Source organism: Rhipicephalus sanguineus, chromosome 2 (genome assembly GCF_013339695.2).
Source record: "Rhipicephalus sanguineus isolate Rsan-2018 chromosome 2, BIME_Rsan_1.4, whole genome shotgun sequence".
Lineage (NCBI taxonomy): Eukaryota > Metazoa > Arthropoda > Arachnida > Ixodida > Ixodidae > Rhipicephalus > Rhipicephalus sanguineus.
Window position 1 is genome coordinate 230,149,513 of NC_051177.1, and position 16,300 is coordinate 230,165,812.

The window sequence follows — 16,300 nt, forward strand, 5'->3', positions numbered from 1 at the left end:
TCGTCGACTTGCACGCCTACGTACTACATTGGCCGCGCAAGACAGATCTAAAACACGTTGTGACAGCCAGCACGGACATGTCACCTATGTTCTCGGTGATCGTGTATGGCTTGTGGACTCCCATACGCCGACGCGGCTTGAGCCAAAAACTTCTCGCAGACTATACCGGCCCGTTCGTTATTCTCGATCGTCAAGCGAGGTCAATTACGAGATAGCGCGTCTTACTGCAAGTGGCCGCTGTTCACGCAAGACTGAGGTGACGCATGTTGCCGCCTGAAGCCGTTCACGGAAAGAAAGCAGGAATGACTCGCCCGGAGGGCTTCGTCTGAGAGAGGAAGAATGTTACGAAGTGTCACTGCCAGGGAGAAACGAGACAAGCAGGGAAAGAGAAAGAGGACGACGACGCTGCTCCTGCGACCGCCACGGTCTTTTGTGCCTCGGTGCTCATTAAATACCCCTTAAACATCTCCTGTGCACGTAGCAATATACAGGGTGTTTCAGCTAAAAAGCACCAGGTATTAAAAAATTAAGCATAAGCACTACGCGTCTGCAATTAGCCTAATATTGTTCTGAGCCATATTTTTAGGGGCGAAGCTCCTTAAGGCGGCACCCGTTCGTCCCTCGTAGTCGTCGTCGTCGTCGTCGTCGTAGTAGTAGTAGTAGTAGTCGTAGTCCGTAACAAGTCTTACGCTTTGACCTCCAAGAAGGTGCCGGTGGGAGATTTTTCCTGTGCGTTGTTGAACAATAAAAAATTCGGAGCGTGCGCGTTAACTAAAAGCCGAATTCTTCTGTCTCTCATTCCCCATTAGCAGCCATTGGCATGTTCCAGTAGGAAACGTTAGTAGAAGTAGAAGTGTAAGTGTTAGCTAAAAGCCGACTTCTTCTGTCTCTCATTCCCATTAGCAGTCATTGTTTACCTCCAAGGTAGTGCCTGGTGAGATTTCTCCTGTGCGTGATTAAACAATAAAAATTTTGTTCAAAACGCCGTTGATTGATGAAATAAACCAACGAAAGACGCCAGATGTTTTGTAAAAGCAGAACGAAAGAACACCAGATGTTTCTAAAGCAAAACGAAAAGACGCCAGCTGCTTAACGAAAGACGCCAGATTTTTCTAAAGCAATGGTTTTCTAAACAATGAAAATTCACAGCGTACATGTAAAATAAAGTGAGCTGCAAGTCGTCATAACTCATCGAACCTTTAATAATATCTGGGTTTTAACGTCCCAAAACCACGATATGATTATGAGAGACGCCGTAGTGGAGGGCTCCGGAAATTTCGACCACCTGGGGTTCTTTAACGTGCACCTAAATCTAAGTACACGGGCCTCATACATTATCGCCTCCATCGATAATGCAGCCGCCGCGGCCGGGATTCGATCCCGCGACCTTCGGGTCAGCAGTCGAGCGCCATAACCACTAGACCACCGTGGCGGGGCTCATCGAACCTTTAGTATAAACGCACCCGATCTCACGTCGGTGATGATGTACTGGGCAGAATTCACGGAAGATTCACGGTTTACCGATGAACCTCTGCAGCTTCGCCCACTCATCATCATTCACTCCGTGGATATGCTGTGATTTTTTTAATCTGCCAAGCTCGGTAATTAACAAAGATTGCTTAATGAACTTTTTAAATAGTAACTCTGGAGAAAAGTTTTCACTACAAAAGTTGTAGCGCTTGTTCAGAAACATCGAATTTTTTAATCTATGCTAAGATAACTCCCCTGCTTAATGTTTTTCCAGCCTTTCTTTAAAGCGCGCGAACTTAAAAAAATGACCACGTGACTGCCGCAAACGCGCGGCGCTTTCAGTGCCCTCAAATGTAGGTTGAACGAATTATCAAAGGCTCATTCGTGCACGAAGATCGGTGTAACAGGTTATCGGTGACTGCGATGCATGTTAAGCGACAAAATTAGCATACCGTTTCAACAACAACAAATAAAAATTCTTCAAAAAAAAAAACGGCAGCCACGGAGCAAATGCTACATGAGACCCTAGGTAGCATTTGATGTAGGGTAGGCATTTTTTTTTTCGCACCAATGAAGAAACACATCGGAAGGGGCGAGGGTGACCGCGCGGTGCAGGGCCGAGATAAAAGATGCACTCACACGTGACGGACGCTCTTTCGTAGACCTTTTTTTTTGTTTTTTTGGATGGTACGCCTTCATCATCATTTAGCGTCCATCGCAGTCACCGGCAGCCTGCTCAATAGACGTCAGACTCTGGCCAGGCGGCGCTGCGAAAAACACCGCCACCAGCGCCCTCATCGTAGTCCTGGCACTAACTGGGTAGTGCAAAGAGAGCCGCCCGCAAGCGAATGTGCATAGGCCGCAATATAACCCTCCTCTTTCGTTGGTGTCGAGGCGCGGTTTCCTGAAAATCAAGGACCTGGAAAGCTTCTTCCGCCAATCCACGCTTCAGAAACAAAGGAAGCTGATCAAAGCGAACTGCGAGTACAATGCAAAATAAGTTTTAGTTATTCCCGCGCGCTGCAACTCGCAAGTACGAGCGAGCATCACACGACACCGAGTTCGAGGCAAGCCCTCCGACATCCGTTCTCTAGAGCCTAAATGCGTTAAAATCGGGTATATACGTATGCCACAGCGATAAAGTACCTACATACACGATCAATTTACTTAGCTATGCATCTTACGATCAGTGGTACAAAACTCGGTTCATCAGGGGCGAATGGCTCCGGCGATTTTCGCCTTTTCAGTTACATTCTCCCTTAATTCATCTCTCGCTTCCTGTGCATTGGAGTGTTTTATTACGCATCCTCAAATGGTCTCTTGATGGTCGTCTTCCGTTTGTATATACTGCAAATGGGGATACGTGCGTGTCCACTTTTGCGGGGTACAACCAAAGGCAAAACCGTGGCCTCCGAGATAGCTATACGGCAACCGCGGAGGACACGGGCGAAACAAACCTGAATGGGGTCACGACCAACATTCTGCGATTTACTTGTATGACGCACGTGGTGTTAGCTAGTTAGAACCAGAACTCTGAGCCTTCAAAACGTACATAGGTCCGCGATGCTGTGTTGTGACGACGAACTCGTCACGGTGTGCGTATCACGCGTCTCCAGTCTGCCTCTAGCTGCTCACTTAGTGTTACACGACAAGCACCGCGGTCAGAGTCAAGGTTACCACGGTTTTGCATCAGGGCTACGCAATACAACAGCAGAGCCACGCATTCATGTCACCGGCTGTGGAGAACGCGGGCACTTAGCTTACCCAACACGCTCGCAACGGCCCGTATCCAGCGCTCTCGCCTTTCTTCTTCGTACGACAACTATGGAAATCGGTAAAACTGAACGTTGTTATTCAGTCTTTTACGTCCGTGGCAATTCACAATGCAACAGTGCGTCTTTTGCGGAGTTTCTTCGTAGCGTGCGGAGGGCTCTCGTCTGCTGCTGTTTTCGCCGTCGTTCAGGCGAGTGATCCAGCAAGCACTTCACGACAGTTCGGTAGCGTGTCCGACTGGCGGAGAGCAATTCACAGCTCTCGTTCTGAGTGCTAAATGCACGAACACACACGATATTAAGCTCAATCGTTGTTTCGCACTCGCTAGTTGCACCTGGTCTCATTGGCCTGGTGTGCGACCGATGGCGGCGCTGCGAACGGCGCCTGTATGACGTCAGAGCGGGGATTCGCGCGCTTTCGTCTGCTACGTAGGCCCGGCGCCGTGTTGAAACCACCGTTGTGGTAAATCTCAACAAAAAAGCAGTTCAATTGGTTATCTTGCGTATGGTGGATACTGACGCTGTTCGAACAACCATGGGACTGCTTTTAACGTTCATTTAGAACTACAACTCTTTGTTCTTTAGAACTGCGGCAGCTTGTCACCGCGGCGAGTGCGGCGCAATGGTGAAGTACTGCTCTGTGCCTCAGTGTACTTCGTCCGCTCGTGAAAAAGGCGTTAGCTTTCACAACTACCCTAAGGACACAAAGCTGAAGAAGAAGTGCATCGCAAGCTCAGAATGGGAAGCTTTAGCGCCCCACGCCTTCATCGACTGTGTGCAGCAAGCACTTCGCGGACAGTGACTTCTGCTACCCACCGTACGCGCGACTCTTAGGTAAGCTTGTGACCGTGTTTAAGCGCCCCGCCAATACTTAATGCGTTTATTGCACGCAGGCTGTAGCATAGGCGACTTACACCAGGTGTGGTGCCGTCCCACAACCTGCCGCGAAGGCCCCTAGACAAAGAGCCGACGACGCGGCCTCCGAATCGCCTCGCAGAAAAGCGCGCCTCGTGAGCTCAGCTGAGCGGCTCTGGATATCTGAGACTACGGCTGCATTTGGGTGACGTACATACGTATTTTACTTATGAAGGCAAGCGCGCGCCTAGCGGACTGCTTATCATAAATTCAAATGCGAAACCTGTTGCCGCTGTTTAGTGTAGATCCTCTAAAAGTTTTCACCTGAGGCAGTGCAGACGCTTTTTTAAAAGCGGAGTTCTTTAAGCTTTTCGTTAGGCTGCGTGGCGTGAAACTGGACCCATCTTGCCTTTGCCACGTTAATCTCTGTGGCCCTGTGCGTGATATAATCAGCGATTAACTATTTGTTATATTCTAATACCCATGCGACGGCCCTGTGCATTATTAATAGGAACTACGACGTAATATCGTTCTCACTGAACCAACATTACGGGACAAACTGCAATCATGGGCATCGGCAGGGGGGTGTGCAACAAGGCGGCACTTACGCACTTGTTTGCAGGACGAAAGCAGCGGCGGTGATGCGATCTCCGTTGACGGCTTCGACCGCGCATTCAACAACGTGGCCTGCGTCGTACACTGCCTCACCCTCGATGAGGCACCGCTACCTTTCACAAGCTTTATCTACATACTTGTATATGCTGGAGAAGGGCACGCTTACAGAAATATCGAAGGCGCCACCCAAACTAATCAGTATCGTACGGCGGAAACAAGATAACGAGCGAGAACACTCACACATAGTTTCACTTTCTAACCAGCAATGCGGCCGGTGGCATCGGCCTTACTCGTCGACCATCCGGGGGATTTCTTGGCCCTGTCGATTGGGCCGCAACTAAAACAAGTTCAAGATTACACTCGAAAACATTCGTTGCAGGCGTTAGTTGACCGTCCCGAGGCTGTTCGTTCGACAACGTTCCCGCCTGAAGCAGACGATCCGCATACAGGAGCAGCGGCTGCTGCAGCGCGGTTGAGAGCGGAGCCCCCGCTCTGACGTCACACGCGAGAGGGCGCCACTCCAAGATCTCGAGGCCAATAGCAAACTGTGCGAGAGAGTCGGTCTATGCACTACTTCATACTTCTCCGACAGGTGGCGCCACACATCTTGGAAACTCCAGAGTAGAGCACTGCACGGGCCGTAATTTTCGGCCCGGCCCGGGCCCGGACCTCGTTCAAATTTACCCGCCCGAACCCGGCCCGGTGACTCAAAATAAGACCCGGGCCCGGCCCGAACCCGAGAAAAGATTTCACCTACCCGGCCCGGCCCGGCCCGACCACAGATCAGGCCCGACTGAGGCCCGACCCAGTAATCTAGGTGGTGATGCCCGAACATGGAATCGACAGCAGGGTGTTTTAAGTGGCAAATATCTAAGCTTTGTTGGCGCATGTTTTGCTAACAATTATACTTTAACATAGTTACGGTAATTTCTTGTAAAAAGGGGCTCACGGTGCAAACAGTTGAGCGGACATACTATGAATGCAATGAATGTTTGTTCGGCAGTGGTATACTGTACCTATTTGTTCTGCATATACACTGGGGATCATGAAGGGTGTTTTGTAGCAGACATTGTAGCAAGAAGAGTGATTTGCAGCACGAGTTTAGTTTCGATAGGGAGCGCAATAACAACAAAGGATGGATTGATGGATGGATAAACTTTATTATGGCCCATCGGAACGCGCTCTAGCACGTTGCGGGCCGCTCCGACATCGGAACAGAAAGACCGAGTCTCTCTGCTTCGTCGCGGGCCCGTTGGCCTGCCCATATAGCTGCTCTTCTAGCGCGGAGCTGGTACATAATAGCAGCCTCCCATTTGGACAGCGCGATGGCTTCGCCGCCGCGTAACACGGAGCATCGCCAGAGCACGTGCTCTAGATTGGCTTGGCAGAGAACAAAACGCTCACTTCACTTTGTTTTTATTGCACTTTATAACCTATTGTAATTTATAGCATGCTCTAGCCACAAAGCCAACCATGCACCCTTCTCGATATGTATAGTACCCGTCTTCACCATTGTAGCACCTTGCCAGAGCAAGAGAAACAGGGGGAAAAAACAAATCTGTGACCTTTGTTGTAAATACACTAATCTGGGCAAAGGTATGGAACCGCGTGCACCACGTGTATGCGTATAATCAACCGAAAGGAAGAAAAAACTATTTGTCATAGCACTATTTTCATACACCATACCACTGCTAGTATATACAGACTGTAAGTTTCTCATGGCATAGTTTACAGTTTACTTCTTCACATATTGTGCGAAAAATCAAAGTATCAAGAGATTCCCGATTTAAGCACGCCATGCGCTGTTGCATCACATATCCTGCCGCGCTAAAGCTTCTTGCACTGCTCGCGCTTGCCGGACAGGGCGCACCACATCTGCCTTGCCAATTGCGAAGGCGTCGGCAGTCGTTGTTCTTAGCTTCCACCACTGGAGCAAATCTAGGATGTCTTTGTGGACCTCTGCAGAATGACCATAGCTGTCCAGCTCATCCCTTCACTTCTCTCGTTCCCGAACGTCGTGCCACTCTTCAATGTCGTTTATAAAACTCCTCTTTGAGGGCTTCTCCTTGTAGTTTTCAGCAGTGTATGTTATGCACGGTTTCCACCGTGCTCGTTTTATCCATATTATAATGGTTTATGCCTTCCCAGCTATGTTGTATCGGTAGAAGCTGGCCATTGGACTACGCGGTTAGGACTGGCAGGAAGTGGACGAAGCAATTTCGATATATTTTCGGGGTTCGCTCGAGTTTGGTAATAGATGCGCGACTAAGCTTCTCGAAGCTTACTCATTGGATGCATATGGTTCGAGGTAAGGGGACATCACCCGGCACGAAATCTGTCATTGTCCTTTTTCAAGCCAGATATTTCGTCAAGCGAATATACTTCACCCCACACCTTGTTTAATGGACCTGTTCTATTCCTGCACATTCCAACGCTTTTGCGGCAGTATTATGTAGATCTCGTACTATATAGCGCACTATATAGGGCCTCAAACACGCGGCTCGCGAACCTCTCGCTAGCGGCTCTCCGCCCGCACATGACTGTCTTCATCCCATTTTTTTTATAAGTATGTTCCTGAGATACACAGGCATCACAGATCCAAAGCATATTTTTCGTGAGGCACCCCCTGTGGTCACCGTGTGTTGATACATAACCGTGAAACAAAAGCTATATTTCAGAATCGGCGTCCAGATTTTAGTCACTATGGGTGATACGAAATGACTGGTTGCCCAGACGTGAAACGGAGACGTCCGTTAATGGCAATACTAAAGGCGAACTGCTGCGCCGGCCACGTGCACGTGCCCTCGATGACCATCGGTTTCCTCTTCTTCGATAGAGTCTGGCGCGCTCCAAGTTGCTCCGTTCCGCACTATTTTGCAACAATATGTTGTTGGAATCCTGCCGCCAAATCCCCTTCAGAAATGATCCCGTGTATGAGATATGGGAAAGGTCTGCTGTGAAATAACGGTAGTTTTAAAACAACCTGTTCCCACCCTCCTACCTTCGTCATTGCCCTAGCCTTTTGCAGGGGTTAATTTTCGCGAATGCGGCCCGTTAGCTGAGGTGAGTTTGAGAACCCTGATATGGCGGAACAAGACGAAAGCTCAGACGTTAACAATGTGGGCACACAAAGCAGGCTGTGCATGTCCATCTCGCGCCTGATGACCACTGGGAGCCGTCACAGAGTCACGGAAAAACAATGTGCCTTTGTAGGGATTCTATGTATCAAAACTCCGTGCAGTCTTATTGTTTTAGAGGGGGGTTGTACATTCAACAATGTATCCCCGCTTTGGAGCTCTGATTTTATTATATTACATTTATTACTGCGATTATAGAGTAACATTTGGGAAATAAAATAATAACGAAAGCAAATAAAGCACGGAATAGCGATATATTACATATAAGTGCCTGGTCTATTTACTTTTAGCTCGCCCGTTTCAGATAAATCAAGTAGCTCATATGCAAGAAGCAAAAGAAGTTCAGTACTTATCTATCATAAAACTTCTCCAAAGAGCTTACCCCACATAAAAAAGCGTGTTTTCGAGATAAAATGTGGGACATATATGCATGCACAGCGTATGCGGAACAAGGCATATTAAAGAGAACAACGATTTTTCTATTATCAGTAAATTACTCTTTTACCATTCCAAAAGCACCACGCTCACCGCGACAAGACTCTTGGTAAGAGAGAAAACTCCCATGAAAATGCAGGTAACGACGCCAACTTGAAATTCACGCAGCAAACTCCGTGACGTCATATATTCTGACGGCATCTACTGGGCCCTACGTAGTTTATAGTGGGTAAAAATGAAGTACATTGACCTCTGAGGGGGTCATAACACTTAACATACCAAATTTCTGGAAATTTCGTTGAGCCAATGTTCCCAAAATACGACGAATACAGTTTGAAATCCGTGACGTCACGTTCGGAGATTTCAGCGCGAAATTTGAAAATGAAACTTTGACCTTGATTTTCTCCTTTATTAATAAACTCATTGATGGTGAAATTAATGACGTTCGGGTTCTGAGAGTACACTTTATCGGTCTAAACAAATTCAGTGTTTCACTTTAGTGACCCTTTAAGAATGGTGCAAAGTCCAAGCGCGGCCCGACACGAGCCCGCCACCTCAAACCCGGGCCCGGCCCTAAGCCCGGAGCTTCAGGCCCGAGCCCGGCCCGGGCCCGCCGTGAAAACTACTTTACCCGGCCCGGCCCGGCCCACGGGCCGGGCCGGGCCCGGGTTTTCGGGTAGGCCCGAGCCCGTGCAGTGCTCTACTTCAGAGTCTGACGTCTATCGACCTTCGTGTGCGGAGCAGCCTTTGATAATTCGTTCAACGTACATTTGAGGGCACTAAAAGCGCCGCGCGTTAGGCGGCAGTCACGTGGTATTTTTTTTTAATTCGCGCGCTTTAAAGAAAGGCTGGAAAAACATTAAGCAGGGGAGTTATCTTGGCATAGATTAAAAAATTCGATGTTTCTGAACAAGCGCTACAACTTTTGTAGTGAAAAATTTTCTCCAGAGTTACTCTTTAAAAAAGTTCAATAAGCAATCTTTGTTAATTACCGAGCTTGATGGATTGGAAAAAATATTCTGACGTGCCCTACATGGCTCAGAACAATATTAGGCTAATTGCAGACGCGTAGCGCCCATGCTTAATTTTTCATTACTTGGTGCTTTTTAGCTGAAACACCCTGTATAATTGCATATAATATCGCTAGATGGTGCTAGTTTGAGTATTGTTGATAGAAATAAGTAAGAGACGGTTAGAGTATTGGTGGCAGAAAAGTAGAGTTAAAGTACAAAAATAAATAATGGGGAAAAATAAGGTCATTCTGCCTTAAGAGGCAGAGAGATGGACCGTGAATTTATATTTTTTTTTGTATAATAACACAGGTTTAATCAGTGTAGATAAGGTATTAAGCCAACTTGAAACAACGAAGTCTTCTTTTTTTTTTCTTCGAGCCTGGTGGCAGACATGTCACCGCCCCGTTATAAAGGGGACGCTCATAGCATCCATTCAACCTTGATGACTAAACGTAAGAGATGGCGCTTTATGGCTCGCTTTATATTATGAAGAATGATCCCTAGATGGCGCGTGTTAGCGCGATGAGGCTCTCTCTTGGCGGGCTTTCTCTTTCGCTCGGAGTCGCCGGATGGAAGACAGATGGCGCTGTATGGCTCGCTTTATAATATGAAGAATGATCCCTAGACGGCGTTCTTTCTCTTTCGCTCGGAGTCGCCGGGTGGAAGACAAGGCTGCGGAACGGAGGGCACGAAAGGCGGTGACAGCGCGCGCTCGCAGACAGAATCCTGAGGTGAGAGCCCGCGAGGCCAAAGCTACACGCCGACGCCGCGAAGCAGATCCCGCCGTTCGAGCCCGCGAGGCCGAAGCTGCTCGACAAGCTGCGCGGCTGCGGCGAGAGGACCCCGCCATTCGAGCCTGCGAGGCCGAAGCTGCTCGACAAGCTGCACGGCTGCGGCGCGATATCCCGCCGTTCGAGCCCGCGAGGCCGACGCTGCACGGCTGCGGCGCGCATCGGATCTTCTAATTGTGAAGGACCGTGAATCGACGAGAAAGCGCGCGTACCGGCAGGCAGAGCCCGACGATGTGCGAGCACGTAAAGTGGCTGCAAAACTCATCAGGCGGGCTCTGCCCGAAGGCGCCGACGCGCGCTTCCAGCGGGACTTCCTTGGCAACAGTTTCGGCCATAGTTGTGGTGTGTGCGACAGATTGTGGTTCTCAAACAATCTAGTCACAGTGCGTTACACAGAAGATTCACGGTTTACCGATGATTCTCTCCGGAGCTTGGCCCCACTCATCATCATTCACCACGTGGATATGCTGTGATTGTTTTGGCCTTGTTGTGTGTTGTAACGGATGCCGATACTTGCCATAATCTGGCGTCCCGCTCTCGTGGCCGATAGTCTTCGTAGTTGTGAAGTGCGCTGCGCCTCGGTGATTTCGCTGAGCGTGTTGCCAAGCCCATGTTGAAGCAACACATGCGTGCTGGTAGACTCGGGCAGACCCAGCGCCATCTTGTACACCCTGCGAATTAGGACGTTGTTCTTGGTTTCTTCTGCCTTGTACCAGTTGTGGAATCCCGCGAGGTATGCAATGTGGCACATGACGAAAGAGTGTATTGGCCTCGTGAGCCACCGTTGGCGGCGCTGCGAACGGCGCTCCGGTGACGCAAAGGCGGGTATTCGGCTTTTGTCGTCTGCTAGGCTGCGGCTAGAACAGCAGCATTTTGGTTATAGTTCGCTCGCGTCGCACGGCGTTCCTCGACTACTAGCTGCATTTTCGTGTAATGATAGTTCTCTAGATGGCTGCTAGCATTACGGGAGGTTAAGAAACGTTAATATTTAACGTATCTTCTACTCGTATATACACAATGCCATGGCGGTCAGGATCATGCCACCGAGTTCGTAGCGTCACTCGCTGGGCTGGATGGCGTTGAAATAGCTTACGTGAAAGCGCGAACGTCCCGCCAACAGAGTTAAAGAGAGTCTACGCTGCTTTGGAGCGAAGCACGATCAATTTCACGGCTTATTCGCAAAAGTTAGCGCTATATAAACAGACTTGAACGAAAGTTCACACTCCACTCCCAATTGCAGTAAGTACACAAAACGTTTGCCGACAAAATAAAATTGAAACTTCATCGACCAGTGTATTATTGCGGACAACAAGCGTAGATTGGGTGAGTTGGATGCACATTAAAACTTTTTATACGTACTATCGTTGCCGAATGAAACGCCAGCAGTGGTGCGCGTGGTACAGTTCGCACCCTTATGATTAGAGATAGATACGCTCTTGCGGTTTGCCGCTCGTGAGCCATATTCATGCTTTCGATTGCGCAGTGCTGCCTAATCGTGTGTGCGTGCCTGTCAATGGTGATGACAGGACGGCGTGCATTATACAGTTCGTAATGCTTGGGTAACGCGCTCCGCTGTTCGTGTTTCATTTGCCACCAATATTACAGCTTGACAAACAGTAGGAAAAATGGGTGAATATGTCTAGGAAGAGGAGCAAGAGGGCTCCTTCCCATCATTCTTTTGGCCCTTTTGGCTGGTTATTGCTATTCTTTACTGCGCGGTAACAAGGTTAAATATTTTACGATGAAATCTTCGGATTCCTGATCAAACGCGAGAATGCACTATTGGTGATCCTAGTCGGCAGCGTCAACGCGAATGATGCAAAAAATCCTCACACGATGATGTCATCTTATGACGCGATTAGAGATAGATGACATCCCAAACCGCCAAAATTTATGACGTCATAACGTCACGTCACATGCCATCGTCGTGATCGGTGCGTCGGTCACGGAGGCAATGCATAACCAGGTGATGTAGAGAAAGCTTGCAATGCCTCCGATCCTGGAGGCAGCGCAAAACCACGTTACGCCCAAAAGGCATTCGGAAGGGGGCGGGGAACGAACGATACATCGACTGAACAAAAAGAAGAAGATGGATTTCGCCTTAAAGTCGTCTTTGGCAAATTCATAAGGGATCCTGCGAGTCTTTTTAGTGCAGTGACAGCATCATGCTCTATCAGGAGCCGACCGTTGAGAGCGAAATACACTATTTTATAGCAAATACATCTTACTACGATTTTTGATGCGAAAGCTTTGTATTTATCTACGTTAGTATGATTACACTAATTCTGTTCAGCATGCTTTCAAACGGCCGGGAACGAGTCAGGAAACGTTGATTTATTAACGTAGGGATTAAAATATGCTGCATAAATAAAGAAAAGACATTTCCGCACAACCTACGATATATTTGATATCACCGTCGTGCATCCGCTTTGGCACGTGCTCTCAACCTTTTCATTTCTTGTTGAAACGTCAACTACTTACGACACGCTTACACGGCAGCTGCTGAAAACTTGTATTTAATCAAAAGTTATTGCCTGTGACGACCATTTATTTGATTTAAATGGCATCATACGTCGCTTGTCACGCGTTTAAAACTCCGAACAAAGGAATTGAATCGAAGGAGCAGGCTTGGCAACCGAACACGTGCAGCACGCTGTATATATACGTATATTGCGCTTTAACGCAGACACGGTAGCCGAAGCCTGAACGCTGAAATTAGTGATTGAAAACGGGCCGGAAAGTCATTTTGAGTGCGCCACGGTCCTACAACAGTCGCGAAAAAAAAAATCACAGCATATCCACGGAGTGAATGATGATGAGTGGGCGAAGCTGCGGAGGTTCATCGGTAAACCGTGAATCTTCCGTGAATTCTGCCCAGTACATCATCACCGACGTGAGATGGGGCGCGTTTATACTAAAGGTTCGATGAGTTATGACGACTTGCAGCTCACTTTAATTTTACATGTACGCTGTGAATTTTCATTGTTTAATCACGCACAGGAGAAATCTCACCAGGCACTACCTTGGAGGTAAACAATGGCTGCTAATGGGAATGACAGACAGAAGAGGTCGGCTTTTAGCTAACACTTACACTTCTACTTCTACTAACGTTTCCTACTGGAACATGCCAATGGCTGCTAATGGGGAATGAGAGACAGAAGAATTCGGCTTTTAGTTAACGCGCACGCTGCGAATTTTTTATTGTTCAACAACGCACAGGAAAAATCTCCCACCGGCACCACCTTGGAGGTCAAGATCTGGTACTAGCGTTACGACTCGTTATGCACTACGACTACGAGGGACGAACGGGTGCCGCTTTAAGGAGCTTCGCCCCTAAAAAATCGTCACCATACATGCAGATGTACACATTGATGGCTAGCAGACGACACCAGGAGCAATCGACACTAAACGTGCTCCTGACGGCAGCTCCGCTCGATTTCTCTGGGCATTTTGCTTGAACATTCAGTTCAAATTGCTTTATGAACTTGCCCATTCATGTTTCAATACCTCGAGCAGGACAGACTGGCCGGTAGCGTCGAGTAGCCTTCACGCAGCTAGCGCGCGATGAGCGGCTCCCGAGTCCCCTCTCTGACGTCACACGCGAGAGGGCGCCACTCAGAGATGTCTAGTAGGGAGCCTACATGAACGGCCGTTTTTAGGGTGGAGACATCTTAATAAGTGCCCTCAAAAAATCTCAGCCAAAATCAGCGGGCAATCGGGCACGCTGTTGCCAGCTTCCGCCAAATTTAGCATAATTTGGTTGTGCGCCGCCATTTTGGGGCCAGCCGTTCAACCCCCCCCCCTCCCTCCCAGCTACTCATGATCTGCATGGTTAGTAGTGATTTGCAGCGTATTTTCGAAGGCCTTTTTTTAGGCTAAAACCTTATTAAGGCAAAAGCCTTCGATACATCAGGAGTAAAATGTCGGTGGCGTTCAGCGTCGGCGTCAACACGTTACATGCATCAAGCTCGAAACCTAACCGTCAGCGTCGTCCAGCGTCGGTGTCAACACGTTACATGCATCAAGCTCGAAGCGTAACCGTCGGTGGTGTCGTCCAGCGTCGGTGTCAACACGTTACTTGCACCAAGATCGAAACGTAACCGTCGGCGGCGTCGTCCAGCGTCGGTGTCAACACGTTACATGCATCAAGCTCGAAACGTCACCATCGGTGGCGTCGTCCGGCGTCGGTGTCAACACGTAACATGCATCATGCTCGAAACGTAACCGTCCGTGGCGTCGTCCAGCGTCGGTGTCAACACGTTACATGCATCATGCTCGAAACGTAACCGTCGGTGGCGTCGTCCAGCGTCGGTATCAACACGTTACATGCATCATGCTCGAAACGTAACCGTCGGTGGCGTCGTCCAGCGTCGGTGTCAACACGTTACATGCATCAAGTTCGAAACGTCACCATCGGTGGCGTCGTCCGGCGTCGGTGTCAACACGTTACATGCATCAAGCTCGAAACGTTACCATCGGTGGCGTCGTCCGGCGTCGGTGTCAACACGTTAGATGCATCAAGTTCGAAACGTCACCATCGGTGGCGTCGTCCGGCGTCGGTGTCAACACGTTACATGCATCAAGTTCGAAACGTAACCGTCGGTGGCGTCGTCCGGCGTCGGTGTCAACACGAACACATAGGTGCACAAAGCGTAAATTAACCGTCGGTGGCGTCCAGCGTCGGCGTCAGCACGTTACATGCAAAGCTCGAACGTAACCGTTGGTGGCGACGCCATCGTGCAATTCCCGCACCAAACACCGTGACGTTAGAAATTTGGAAGGTGTCTACTGGGTTCTGCATAGCTTCTGCTCGATAAAAATGAAGCATGTACATTGTCATTTGTGGTAGGGAGCCTACATGACCGCCTAATTTAGCCTAATTTGTGGGTACCTGCCCGGCCGCGGTAGTCTAGTGGCTAAGGTACTCGTCGGCTGCCCCGCAGGTCGCGGAATTGAATCCCGGCTGCGGCTGCTGCATTTTCGATGGGGGCGAAAATGCTGTAGGCCCATGTGCTCAGATTTGGGTGCACCCTAAAAACCCCAGGTGGTCGAAATTTCCGGAGCCCCCCCACTACGGCGTCTCTCATAATCATATGGTGGTTTTGGGACTTTAAAACCCACATATCAATCATCAATCATTTGTGGGTACTATAGACCTAGCATATGAAGTTTGGAAAAATTTCATCGGGCCAGTTTCACGAAATTCTCAGAAACACATTTTGAAATTTATCTCACGCGTGGAGACTGGCGCGAAATTAAAAAAAAATTGAACTGCAACCTTGATTTTCGTCGCCAGTAATGAGCTTATGATAGTGAAACATGACATTGGAGTTCTCGGAGTGCAGTTTGTCAATCTCAACCAGTCATCGTTCCTCTTAGTGTTACTTGAAACAACAGTTGAACAAGGGACGTTGAGGGTGGGCAGATTAAGCCAAATGAATTTGTAATTGTTTCTAGTAGATACTTTCAACCATGTATTCACTATTTGCTTGTCTACTGGTGTCTTCGCGACGAAAATGCAACAGGCAAAGGTAACTGCTTTGTTCAGATCAGGTGACCGAAATTTTACGTCGAATTATCACCGGTGTCAGGGCTACTTGTTAGCACAATTACTGGAAAGATCGATTCAATTGCTGTGTTGAGTAACGTTTTGTTAGTGCATTGGTAATAATGACACATCCACTGTATTACTCAAAACAGAATTCGTATTCCATTGTCCTCTATGCAGTTCATAGTGATTGTGGAAATGAAATTCGCCAATGCTAATATTGAAGGCATATTAAATGCAATTCCTTCGGGTCCTCATTGAACACTGCCAAAAAATTTAAAACTGGTAGACTTAAGGCATCGATGGTTGACGTAAAGTCAATTTACATTAGGTGTAATGCGATAATTGCTTCTTTTCATGAATGTGACGAAGCAGCAATCAGCAACCGTAACTGTTACAAGGCTATATTCTGTGAATCTTGTATATAGCCCAGTTCAACTGCCTCTTCCTTTAAGAGCAATAACTGTTGGAGTCGTGTAACCACTAAGCATGTCACCGGATGTAATGTTAACTTGAAACTGAAAAAAACCATCACCAAGCCTCCAAGCCTTCGTAAGATGACAACCAAGCACTATTGCAAGAAAAATGCGCTGCTTCAACGTGGATCCATTAAACCGTACCTTTTGAAAGTACAGCTCAGAAAATTGAGCACCTTCAAGGCAAC